Consider the following 13,572-nt stretch of genomic DNA (forward strand, 5'->3'; position numbering starts at 1 on the left):
GGGGCTGGGGAAGAATAGGGTGTGGCAGCTGTCTGCATGTGCATGTGCCAGGAGATGGACAGTCTACACCCATTCCCTTCCTCCCCTCCCCCCCCCCCCCCGGAATGTTTGGTAGGATCTGGGAAACTCAGCCCACCCCAATGGTGTCTGAGTCCCCCTCCTTGCTCCCGTGCATGTGTGACAAGATCTGGGGGAGCTGCCCATCTATGGGGATCTAACCATCCTCCCTGCCGCTGTTCATGGGATCCAAGTCCTGGGGAGGGGTTTGCCTTACTGGGGGTGTCTGACACCCCTCTCCTTATTCCCCTTTCCCATGTGAGCAAGGATCTGAGGAAGCCCTGCCCCTCTGAGTGGATAGTTCAGAATAGGCTTGCTCAGACCATGTGCCAAGAACACACTGAAGTGAGGATCTGAGAACGGGCATGATTGACACATACCAAACACTCTCCAGCATTGTAAAGGGAGGATGGGAACATCCACGGACACAAATGGAGGAGTTAACACATCTCAGAGCTATTGCTTCAGGCTTTATTCATCTCCTTGAGGAGTTTTCAGGTGAGAGCATCACGTTGAGATGAATCGGCCACTTCTGAGCCTCCTGTGCTGCAGATGGATGTGTACACCTGTGTTCTGCACCTACTGACAAAACATTGGAGGATATGAGAAGAAATGCAGACTGGCTAAGCAGTGCACAGAATACAGCTTCTTTTCAGAAAATTGTGGTGGCATTTGAGACAGCCTCTGGGTTCTTGCCTCATCGATAGAGGAAAGTCAGATTGCAAGCAGGGCTGGCTCTAACTTTTTTGCCGCCCCAGGCAAAAAAGAAGAGCGCCGCCCCGCTGTAACACGCCCCCCACGAGCGTGGCACTGCCAAAACCCCCTCCCACCCTCCCGAGTGCCGGGCCGGGCCGCCGAAACCCCCGCCCCTCCCCGAGCGCCGGGCTGGGTCGTCGAAACTCCTGCCCCCCCGAGTGCCACGCCGGGCCGCTGAAACCCCCGCCGCCCCTGAGTGCCGTGCCGCACCGCACCGCCGAAACCCCTGCCCCCCGAGCACCGGGTCACACCGTCCAAACCCCCGCCGAGCACTGCACTGTGCCAACCTCCACCTCCCCCAGTGCCGTGCCACCAAAGCCCCCATCCCCCCAGTGCCGCGCCGCTGAAACAAAAACAAATAAACAAACAAAAAACCTCGAGCGCCGCCCCACTGAACCAAAAAAACCCCGAGCGTCCCCCGCCACCCCAAGATTGGCTGCCCCTTCCAAGGTGCCGCCCCAAGCATGTGCTTGGTCGGCTGGTGCCTGGAGCCGGCCCTGATTGCAAGGGTGGATCCAGTTGGAAACCTCAGTACACTGCCATGAAAACACATCAGGAACAGCGCACCCACACCTGGAGTGGAGGGTAGCCTGGAGAAAGAAGTGTGGGGAGAGTGGCTGGACTGGAAAGGACAGGGCTGGTTGGTAGGGGAGGAGGTGTGGAGCTAAGCAGTGGAGAGGAGAAGGATAGGTAGTCCACTTGGCCTACATGCTATCTACAATTGCCACAACGATCATTAACTCCTACCAACAAGTTTTCTTTCTGTTAAAAAAACCTAGGAAATTAAAGGGAAAGAAACTTGGTTACCACAGCGGTTTCCTAGCAACAAGGTTTCCTGGTAACAACTCAGCAAAACTGAAACTTAAGAAAACCAGGGAATAGAGTGATAAAGTAATATAACTTTAACACTGTCCTCTTTGAGCATTGCTCCCAAATGCCAGTCATCACACACATACCCACATTCTGCCATTTTGCTATATTACTTTTTGCAGGTAGATACTTGCATCTGCCCTGCATGCAAACACTTAACCTACTCCCCTGACAGAATGCCACACTTGTGAAATGCAACAACCACTTCACACTGACTCACACGATACCATGTAATCCTATATTTTCCCTTATCATTAAACCAACAGACTGCTCATATATCCCACCTACTACTGAGAATTCCCATGGCAAGCCTCACCCCCAGTGCCTTGCTCCTGAGACAACCTATCCAGCTGGTCAATAAAATGATGCCGACTAGCTCCACAGGATACACGTGCTTCCTTTTCCTTTACTTGCACACATAGAGTGGGTCCAAAACCCTGATCTACTCATATCAGAATCACAGCTCTGTGATGCTTCTCAGAGTAATTCCCATCTCCTCAGCTCCAACACACCTCTGCCAGCCTCCACCACATTCTGCCTCCACTATTCAAGCCATTCAATACAGCTACAAATCACACACTGAATGCAACTGCTGCATGCGGATAAGTGCTTGCCAGTTCCAGGGGGAGAGAGTCAAGGTTACGTGAGCACTTATCTTAACTCTATTTCCTGAAGTTTGAGCTTTGCGGAGCTTGACATCCTAGAAGAACATGAGCTGTCATTGGGAAACATTTACTGTGTTAACCAAGTTTCTTGCCATTTAATATGATTTATCATTTTAGATATCTAATATAGCCAATGGACTCTAAATAGAAGCTCAATGGTTGGATGAAGGCTATTTTTGTCAAAATTGTTTGGGTTCTATTTTTCAATGACTTTCTGGCTTACTTGGTTCAATACACAGTCAAACTGACAGTTTTTTGAATTGCCAAATTTATCTAATGGATATGCAGCACTATGAAGAACTACATCTACTTGCATAGGACTCACAACATCTACCCCACCTGTTCTGTCATAGTCATTTTTACCAATTAAGAGGTGATGCTGAAATGCTTTGACATGAAAATTCCTCCTTCCTTCTCTAGAAAACTTGGTAGTTCTACTGTATGAAAACAAACTGCAAGTATAAAATTCTACCTGTCCAGAGTAGGAGCTCCTTGACTACATACTATGGGAGAGATGGACTGCAGAAGCAATGTGAGGATCCAGATCTAGATCAAATTTAGACTAGAGTTCTGGTTCAGATATGATAGTGTCGAAATCTAGGTTTTGGTAAGGTTATGGCTAAAATGTCATAAGTTATTTTTCTGAGATTTCAGCCCAAGAAGGTGGGTATCTCAGAAGATCCCCTGCCTGTTGTGGACATGATCCAAAAGGGTAACAAAACTGAAGAAGTGTTTGGAAGGTGGAAATCTCTACCTCAACATTCAAAAATGTGCAAATTCCAGGTTTTGGTTCATCTTTATTATAAAAGATCTCATAGTGAAATTAAAACTGCAGTATTTTCTTAAAAAAACAAAACAAAAACAAAACCCACTATGATTCTTAACAGGCAGATGGAAGAGCTTATCTGTTTGTTGAGCTAGAAAGAAGAAAAAAATCCTAAATGATGGGCTAATTCTAACAAAATTAGAATATTTGGGGGGTTCAGCTATATTTTAGTTAATTCATTGTCAAATAACCAGTTCATTTGCTCATTCTGGATAACCGATTGTCAAATAACCAGGTCTAGGGAGATGGTGGAGGGAGGAAGGGTTTCAAGTACTGGTAAAACAATGGCTGGCTCCCTTTGATAAATCCAATCCAATCATTATTAAATCTTTTTATGGATGTCTAGTGGAAATCAGGTCTCCTGGTATTTGTGCTCATCAGCCAGGGAAAGATTGATGAAATCGGATAAATTTTGGCTAAACAAATAACTGCAGGTTATTATTCTGTATAATGTATGGAGTGCCACCAAAAGAACAAATAAAGGAACATAAACAGAAGCTATAACACATATACAGGTACCACACTGAGGGTAGTCTAGACTAGGCCTCAGTGAGAAACTCTTTACACGGCCCTCAAGTTCATGAGCTAGCAGAAATACCTTATGCACAGTGAGAAAACACATGTGTCAAATTATAATTACAGGCAGACAGTCTGGACCAGAATCCGCTGCTTCAGCTCAGGAGGGCTTACTGCTGATGCAGAGGGGAATACAGTGGTGGCTTTTAGCCAAGTTTGTGAACTGGGGGAAGTGCTGATCATGTTTGGGCCTAGAAGCTAAAGTGAGAAGGCTGAACTCCAGCTAGGGAGACCTGGGAAGACTGGCTGTGAGAACAGTCTGGGACAGAAAAAGAGCTCTTGTGGTGAGAGAAGACTCAGAGCCAAGTATGAGCTTTTGTGTGGTGACAGACTTTAATTTGGGACCCTGAGGATTATTAGGAAATGTTTCTGTTAAAAATCAGCTCCAGATAGGGGTGGCATTAACCCAGAAAAGAATTATTTCTGTTATTAAACCCATCCCCGCAGGGCTATGGCCTGACCAGTGCTGAGAAGAAGGGGACAATTACCTATTGTGTCTTACATATGACACTCCTGTTAATACACCCCACAATATTAGCCTTTTTTCCACAACTGCATCAGATTGTTGAGTCATAGTCAATTTGCAATCCACTATAATTCCCAGATCTTTTTCAGCAGTACTACCACCTAGCCAGTAATCCCCCATTTTGTAGTAGTGCATTGAATTTCTCTTTCTTTACTGAAGTACTTTGCACTTGTCTTTATTGAATTTCATCTTGTTAATTTCAGACCAAAAATAATGACTAGGACTGGAGCTATGACTGGCCCCTGCAAGACCCCACTAGATACATCGTCCCAGTTTGACAGTGAACCGTTGATGAATCCTTTGAGTTGGGTCTTTCAACCAGTTTTGCAGCCACCTTATAACAACTTTTTCTAGACCACATGTCCCTAATTTCCTTATGAGAATGTCTTGTGGGACTGTGTCAAAAACATTAACATCAAGATAGATCAAATCTATTGCTTTCCCTATCCAGAAGGCCACTAACACTGTCAAAAGGGAAGTCAGGTTAGTTTGGCATGATTTGTTCTTGACAAATCCATGCTAGATATTCCTTATAACCCTATTATACTCTATGTAGTTACAAATTGATTATTTAATAATTTGTTCCAGTATCGTTCCAGGTATCAAAGTTAGAGTGACTGGTTTATGATTCCCTGGGTCCTCTTTGCCCCTTTGTTCACCTTTTTAAAGATAGGCACTATGTTTGCCCTTCTCTAGTCCTCTGGGACCTCATCCATCCTCCTTAAGTTTTCAAAGATAATTGCTAATGGTTCTGCGATTGCTTCAGCTAGTTCTTTAAGTACCCTAGGGAGAATTTCATAAGAGTCTGCTGACTTGAATACATCTAATTTATCTAAATATTCCGTAACCTGTTCTTTCCCTATTTTGGTTTGTGATCCTTCACCCCTGTTGTTAATATTAATTGTATTGAGCGTCTGGTCACAATTTACCTTTTTAGTGAAGACTGAAGCAAAATAGGCGTTAAATGCATCAGCCAAGGGCCAGACCACCTCCTCTGGCAGAAAATGTCATGGGAGGGAGGGCTGGGGAGAGGAAAACAGCACAAGGTTCCTCTCATGGAGGTGACCTAGCACTGTCCCTCTGATGAAGGTGTTTGGGGGACTGTGGCATTTGGAGTGGATACCCTTACAACCCGACAAATGTTGGGGATCTGTAGGGAAGGAATCATGGCTGGAGCAATGTTTCCCTTAGCTCCATTGCCACCCACCCTCCAGCAAAAATAGGGTCAGAAACCATTGGAGAATGTTGTTTTCAGTATTAGGCACCTAAATTAGATCCACTATTTCCATTATTATAATAATAATTAAGTCTTCACTCAGTTATTCCTGGTTTAAGTAAAACTGAAATAATATAGGTGATTCTAGAGGGAATTTGTCACTATTATAATATCACATTTAAAATTTTGAGATTTACTATACAAGGGCAAACCTTGCTGGTTTACCAGCAATAAGCAGCATTTTGTATTCCATTCCATTCTTATCCATTTTTCATGCTTTAGCAAGGTGAAGCTTTCTAATCAGGAAAAGTAGCATGGTGAATGTGTAGATAATATACTTCGATGGAGGTTTGTAATGAATATAGTATTTATTAAGACACAAGTCATTAAAAGAAGACTTGCATGGTTGCCTAATTATTTTATTGATTTTTTTTAATGCATGAGTCAAGGCAAGGATTATAGTTTACAAGAAACATTTTCATTTCTAATCTTTAATTTGATAATGTGTCATCATATTTGTTTTGTGCTGTTGAGAATTTTTTGGCATACACATGCTGTGCATCCTAAATTGAGTGCAAGGTTTGAAAGAGTAGGACTGAAGTTGAAAAGAATAATGGCAAAAGTTTGGAAGATGTATTCAAGTCATTGATTTTATTAATCTTTTATTTGTGTCTCTATTAGTGGGGTGTTTTTTTTCTTGTATGTTTGAATATAGCACCTGCCCTTGCCCTCACTGAAGTCAATAATAAGACTTCCACTGATTTTAGTAGTGCAAAAAGAAGTTTGTAGTGCACATGAACAATATCAAATTTGGCAGTTTCAGAGGATGAAGTTCTATCAACAGAACAAATACAGAATTTACATTGGCAATGTAAATCTGCCCTCCCCCCAGTCTCCTGTCAACATACCTCAACCATGATTTAGAGGCACTATCACTAATGTTAAGCAGATAGCCATTCTCTCTGCCAATTTAATCTGTGACCTCTCTGCTCAGAATGTCGCTCAGCTGACCACTTAGCAGTTTAAAACCACTGTCTTTTGGAAATGTTGACACTTGGGAAGTGGCCAAATAGCCATAGAATGGTAATAAGAATCAATTTCATCCACTGCAAATTTAAGCTGGACTTGAACTGGTGACCTAAGAATAAAGGTCCCTCTTCTCATTAACATTCCCTAATGCGGTCCCTTAATGTTTGCTCTTCTTTATATGCCAAAAATATATTTAATGAGTCAAATTATACATTTTAAATCTATGCATTGTATATTTGATGATAGCATCAAAGATGTTGTTTTGATATCAGAAGCATATGAAATAGAAGTCAAGATTAAGGCATGGTGCTGGTGCTTCATTATTAACAGAAAACTCCAACTGAGTTCATTGGGCACCTGTAGCCATGGAGGGAGGAATCCAAGTGAAGGAAACTGCAAAAAAGAACTTTAAAAGAGTTGATAAAAAGACAACAGCTGAAGGACAGGGCACAGAGTAAGGCTGAACCCCAATCCCAGAGGTTGGGGTATCTGGGATAAGCTAGACCTACCTAAGCCTATAAGTAAGATAGATAAGTGCCAAGGCCTTTTATTGTATTTAAAACCCTTTTCTCTTGTTATGCTTTGTTCCTACTGTTGAGATTAAACAATAACTCATTTTGGAAAGTCTGTTTTGGGTCACTGTATTCATTGCTAGTCACAGCTCCCCAGGGGAAGACTTGTAAGCACAATACCTGTGAAGTGAGCATTGAGGAATGATGGAGCTTTAACAATCAGATTGTTGCTTTGGCCAGGTCTACACTACCACTTATGTCAGCAAAACTTATGTTGTTCAGGGGTGTGAAAAAACACCCCCCTGAATGACATGAATTTTGCCAGCATAGCAAAGTGTGCACGGCTCTCTTGCTACCGCTGCTCATTCAGATGATTTTACTATGTCAACGGGAGGGTTCTCTCCTGTCGGCGTAGTGCGCCTACATGAGCGATCTTACAGTGGTTCAGCTGTATCGGTACAGCTGTGCCACTGTAAGTTAGCTAATGTAGACATGGCCATTGTTTTTTTGGGGTGAAAGTGTGGCGCAAATCTGCAAGCGGAGAGCCCTTGTAAGGCACAGAAAGAGAGACATTAGAACTCTTCTCTGGGGCTTGACTTATTTGGTGATCCTGTTTGTGGAACAGACTTCCACCCCTACTTCAACTGCCAGTTTCAGAGCAACATCTTCTATTTTGATTAGGCTTATCTCAGCAGTTTAACTCTGTTGCTTAAGCAGTCCTGTTAGGTCTCTGATGTCAGGGTGCATTTGTAGTAGTTCGAACGGTACGGCGTGTAGTGTTTGAGTCACACTGGCTCAACCACTGAGGAAAACTTCACAATAATAATCCAGCTAATGGTAAAGTACAAGGTGCTCAATACACAACAAGAACCAATGTGTAAACTGTGTTGTTTTAATGTTTCTTGTATAGGCAAGGTGTCCCAGTTGCATACAAATGGGTATATTTGCAGTAAAAATATGAATGCTCTTATAGTTCTCCAGCCAGCATATCTCTCATAGAATAGGTATGGTAGGGATTAGCCATCTTCTTGGGAGTACTCTCACACAAAAACAAAACAAAACACCTAGATAATTGCCCTGACAGATCCAGTGATGGTGCAGATTTCATTTATACTCCTTGAGTCATTAATAACCTGATTTAACCTATGCAATGAGCAATGCTCAGTCATTGCTTTTGGGTATTTCTTTTATGAACACCTTCTACTTTTCCCGCCTTCCATTACTGCCGTGGCAGTCATATCTTTGAACATCTAATTTGAAAAGGTCAAGCCCAAACTCAGAAGCACTTGTTAAAATTGTTATTGGCTACAGTTTCTGTACTCAGTGCAAATACTGGGACAAAACCCAAGAATTTCTCTTGAATACAGGCACTTCCACGCTTCATTTCAACAAACCTCATTCCTACAGACATTTGTTCACTCTCCGCAATGTATGTCGGCCCATCAGCTAAAATACTGATGCATTTGCTGTCTCAACAATATAATTTCTCACTATTTGAGCACAGATTTCAGATAATTCATTTTGCGTTCAGACTGATGTGTAGACTAGCACCATAACTGGAGCACTTTCCAGATATTTTCCTTGGCTCAGTGCAGAACTCAAATACTGTTTGCGCATTCCCTATGGTGCTGTCTTGTGTAACACTGGTCTACAATTTTTGAGAAGTCGTCTGCTTCAGAGATAAAATGTGCTATTTATTATGTATTTTGATGTGCTGAATTCAAAGATGACAATTAAAACAACTGATTGGCTACTGTTTCTAAGATATTTAAGTTTTTACATTTTATGTCTATGTATATTGTGTAGATAGTAGAGTTTTAATAATAAATTGTAAACCTAGGTCTTTTCATGTGTTTATGGTTGCTTTACATGACAATATTTCACCTGTCCTGTTTATGTAACACTTTAAAAATCAGCAAAAGGGTTATATAAAAAAAAATTATTATGAAACAAAAGGCAAAAAACTATCCTGTACATAGTTTAGTCCTATTCAGTGTCTACTCAGTGCTTCTTGGCTTGTCTCTTGTATTCATTAAATGGAGCATCTCTTGTCACTGTCCAGCAATAGTCTGCAAGCATTGATGGGCTCCATTTGCCCTGATAGCATTTCTCCATTGTTGCAATGTCCTGGTGAAATCGCTCGCCATGCTCGTCGCTCACTGCTTTGTAGTTCGGTGGAAAAAAATCTAGATGAGAGTGCAAAAAATGTATCTTTAGTGACATGTTGCAACCAAGGCTTTTGTATGCCTTGAGGAGGTTTTCCACCAACAACCTGTAGTTGTCTGCCTTGTTGTTTCCGAGAAAATTTATTGCCACTAACTGGAAGGCTTTCCATGCCGTCTTTTCCTTCTCCTTGGGGTACTGGGCGTATAGCTGATGTAATGTTTGGATAATGCACAGTCCACTTTTTCTTCTTTGACACACCTTTCCCAACTGGAGGCACCATGCAGAAGTAACAATTGCTGGTATGATCTGTTGGCTCTCTCCAAATCATTGGCACTGCAAAAGGCATAGATTTCCTTTTCCTGTTCAACCACTGATGAAGATTTGTTGCACAAGTGTTGCAGCATATGTGTGGGGCCCATCTCTTGTCCTGATCTCCAATTTTGCAGCCAAAATAAAGGTGATAGGCTTTCTTAACCATAGTGGTTATACTGCGCTTTTGTGATGCAAAAGTCACTTCACCACAAACATAGCAGACGTTATCTGCACTGTTCACACAAGTACGAGGCATCTCTGCTCACGTTGGCTAAAAAGAAATGTGTCTCTTTGCAAAAATCAAACACTGACAAATAAGAGAGCACGACACTGTATGATTTCTAGAGCTGATATAGGGCAATTTGTTCAGCAGAGTGATGTAAGCTTCGTTCTGATTGCATCATTCATGACTTCTCGAATAACATGATGCAATTCATATCATGTATGACGCAATACCAGCTTCAGATTGCATCATTCATTGTTTTGCCTAAAAAGCAAGTACTGTCCAAACCCAGTCATAGATTTATTCATATATCCAGTCAAAGATGTATTTTAGTCATTTCTGGTTTAAATTGAGATCCCTTCCCTTTATAACTCACTTATCCTCCACCATTCCCAAGTCAAGGGTCGTATATACTGACCCAATAGCATATCTTGAAAACTAGAGCCAATCAACAATTTTAAGCATCATTTTCGTTCTCAGTGACCCAGAATTAGTAAAGTTTGGCTACATTTATTTCAGAAGCATTTTGGCTGTAGAGCAGTTGAATCAAAGCACAGTGACAGGCACAGTTGGGTGCAGCTTTTGGCAATTTTCATGATATACCCACTGAGAATTCTTCATTTAGCTATTCCTCATAGATGCTTTCTTCTTGGGAAAGATGTATGTGAAGTGGGTTGCTTGCTCATAAACAACTCTGAGGCATCCAGATTTAGTGTGATGCCTCACTGCTTCATTGAAGGTCTTGTGTTTGGCCAAATATCTGATGTCTCAAGTCACTTTTGGCTAGAAAACAGTATGGAGTTCCTTTCAGAGTGGAAAAGTAAGAAAACTGAATTGTGGTCAAGCTGTAAATGGTGAACTGATCTGGGCCCATTGTCACTCTTGACATCATTAATGGTGGGTGGAGTCTATTGTGCAGTAATGAGGTCACTCTTTGATCTGTTAACTAGTAGGTGGAACTGGATCACATATTCTCAGAGTCAAGGTGTGTAGCTGATTCCAAGAGGCACGGTTTTCTATATAGTCTCCTTCTGTTGAGCAGCTTTGCCTGAGATCCTCCAACAGAATCTGTGGAGCTTTTCTTGGGCATTTGAAGCTTTCTGCATCTTAAAAAAATTGTGAATATTCATAGCTAACTCGAATGGAAGAACTAGAAAACAGGTTTTGAATTAAAAAAAAAAAATCAAAAGTCTTAAATACTTTGAGTTTAAATTTACAGTTTGCCAGGATCTATTGAGAAGAATGAGTGTCACCGTAAGACAGGTTTATTTTCAAAAATGACAAACAAGGCACTAATATCCAAGGATGAGTTAACACAATTTTAAATATTATTTGCATCTTTGAAAGCTATATAACTCAGTTAATGAGATCATAGGGCATGCTACAAAATTCCATTCAAAGACTTCAGTTTTCATCTCTCTCCATTTCAATCTCCCCACTTTCTGAACTCTGCTCCCACCCCACAGGGCCAAACTTCATTCCCTCCAAACCCATGTTGGATTCAGATTCTCCAGGAGCCTGCCTCATTACATCTTGTATCCTGGGAACTCCCATCACTTCAACTCATGTTCTGTCCCCATCACTATCTGACTGTATTCATGCCTTAAAAACAACATCCCAGCTCCCATACTCTAAGAACCGAACTTACCTCTGCATCCTTAACTCACTCATCCTCAGGAACCCACCCATCTCCAAATCACTCCTTTCTCTCTATTCATTCAGCTACCTGCCTCCTTTATGGCTAAATAACAGCTCAGTAGAACATGACATATGCAGCTCAGCTGAGCTGTAGGAAGCTCAGGAGCAGATAAGAGGGTGAAAACAGTTCTTGTGTACACAGATTCCCCCCACCCCTGCCCAGTGGTAATGGCATGCTAATAACAGAATTTGTAGGGGGCCATTATGCAGCTGGGGATAACCTAATCTCAATGCACTTTGGCCATGCTTCATCCTGCTTGGGACACTAAGCCTGGATGTGGCTGAGAGGAGGAGGTACAGAGTCAGCTAATCTGGCAACACTAGAAGAGCTGCCTCATGCCAGTAGAATCCCTACGGCCCTGTTCTTAGTGTACTGCATAAAGGGAGAGCGGCATCTTCTTTTAAAGTAACAGTACAGTTGAAAACTTAACCATAGTTGTCCAAGATACTTTACTGAAAGCAAATGGCAAAGCTATCTTCTGTGACATATGTTTTAAAATTAGTTAGGGAAAAACTGGCCTATCTTTAAGGGGAAAAAAACCTGTTTACTCGTCTCTTTAATGAGATTTTCCTTGCAAATGCTTTTCAAGCCACATGCTAAAAAAGAAACAGATTTGTATCAACAAAGCAAAATACTCTTAATTCATTTTCTCAGACCAATAAGGGAACCTTTACTATTGATTGGGTTACTTTAGTTTTGTCTCCCACAAAATTTTAACTGCTACTTGTTTCTTTGCCTTTAAGGATGTAGTTTTTCAGTTTATTATATACTGTAATATAATATGCATTGTTACACAGTGAAATGTATTTTCTATCAAAACTTTCAATATGCATATTACCTTAAATTACGTATAAATATTATGGGACAGATCCTTAGCTAGTGTAAACTGGCATCCTTCTGTTGACTTAGTGGAGTAACACTGATTTACACCGGCAGAGACTCAAGCTCATGTGTTTAATTTTTATGGGGACTGGTTTTTTTTCTAATACAAGTAAAGCCATAACCTATATATCCTAAGCCACAGCTGTTCCTCCTGACCTGGTGTTAGTCTATATAATATATTCTAAATGAGCATGTGACTCTCAGGCACTTCTGTCCCTGCCCGTTTTTCCTCTACAAGGAGGATGTGGTCCACCTATTGGCTGAGCAGCAGTTGAGGATTCAAGCCTTCCTTTTTCAGCTCCTGCAGAGTCAGCAGGCAACCCAGGCAGTGCAGCTCAAGGCACAGCAGGTTGTTGCCAGCAGGTAAGGAAGATCCTGCTATGCTTTACATGTGGGAATCCTACACCCAAGATGGAGTGCCCAAGGGGACAGTGGGTGCACTCAAAGTGGGCTCAGGGGCAGATAAATGGGGCATGGAGTGGCAGAGTGGCATGCTAGTGGATGAGAGGAACAGGCTTTGTCTCCAGGCAGCAATGATGGGGGCAGCTTGGGAGAAAGAGCGGTTTCTCTTTGAACATAGTCAGAAAAAAGGAGAGCTGGACAGGGTATAGAGTGAGAAACAAACCTGTAAGGGGCAACAAAAGAAATACAGCATTCCCTTAGGTAGAACTTGCTTTGTGGTGGGCAACATTCTGGAGTGAGGGCAGAATAGAGAGGGTGGCCCCAGGTTAGGGGGCCAGCCAATCCTAGTTACAAGGTAGGCACACCTGAGCAGGGGTCAAGTGATTTCCCTGTAGTAGCAACATGAAGCTGCAGAGGCAGGTGGCTACTTAAGGAGACCAGGTGGAATACAGAAGCTGCTAGGAGGGTGTGCTCCAGCAGACAAACCTGTGAGTTGGGAGTGAAATTATGAGCATTATGAAACTCCAGGGAGGAAATGGTGAGAAACAGATAGACCCTAAGGGAGGAGGGGCTGGGCCTGGCTTGGGATTGGGTGAAACAAAGTTACTTTAAAAAGACAGGAAGGGGTGTAAGACTGGGGTGGAAAAGACTTTATTTTTAATTTATTTTATATTAATAAACCAGACCCCAAGAAGGGGTATTGTTATTGGAAACTTTTTGTGAGTTATTGAGAAGCCCAGGAAAAGGAGAAACTGAGGCTGGGGACATGCAGCAATATCTCAGTCCACCAGGGGGCACTCAGGAAGTGGCCAGCCTGTTTCCTGGATCCAATGTTCTATAAAAATGTCTGGCAAA

Source organism: Chrysemys picta, chromosome 8, assembly GCF_011386835.1.
Source record: "Chrysemys picta bellii isolate R12L10 chromosome 8, ASM1138683v2, whole genome shotgun sequence".
NCBI classification, from domain to species: Eukaryota; Metazoa; Chordata; order Testudines; family Emydidae; genus Chrysemys; species Chrysemys picta.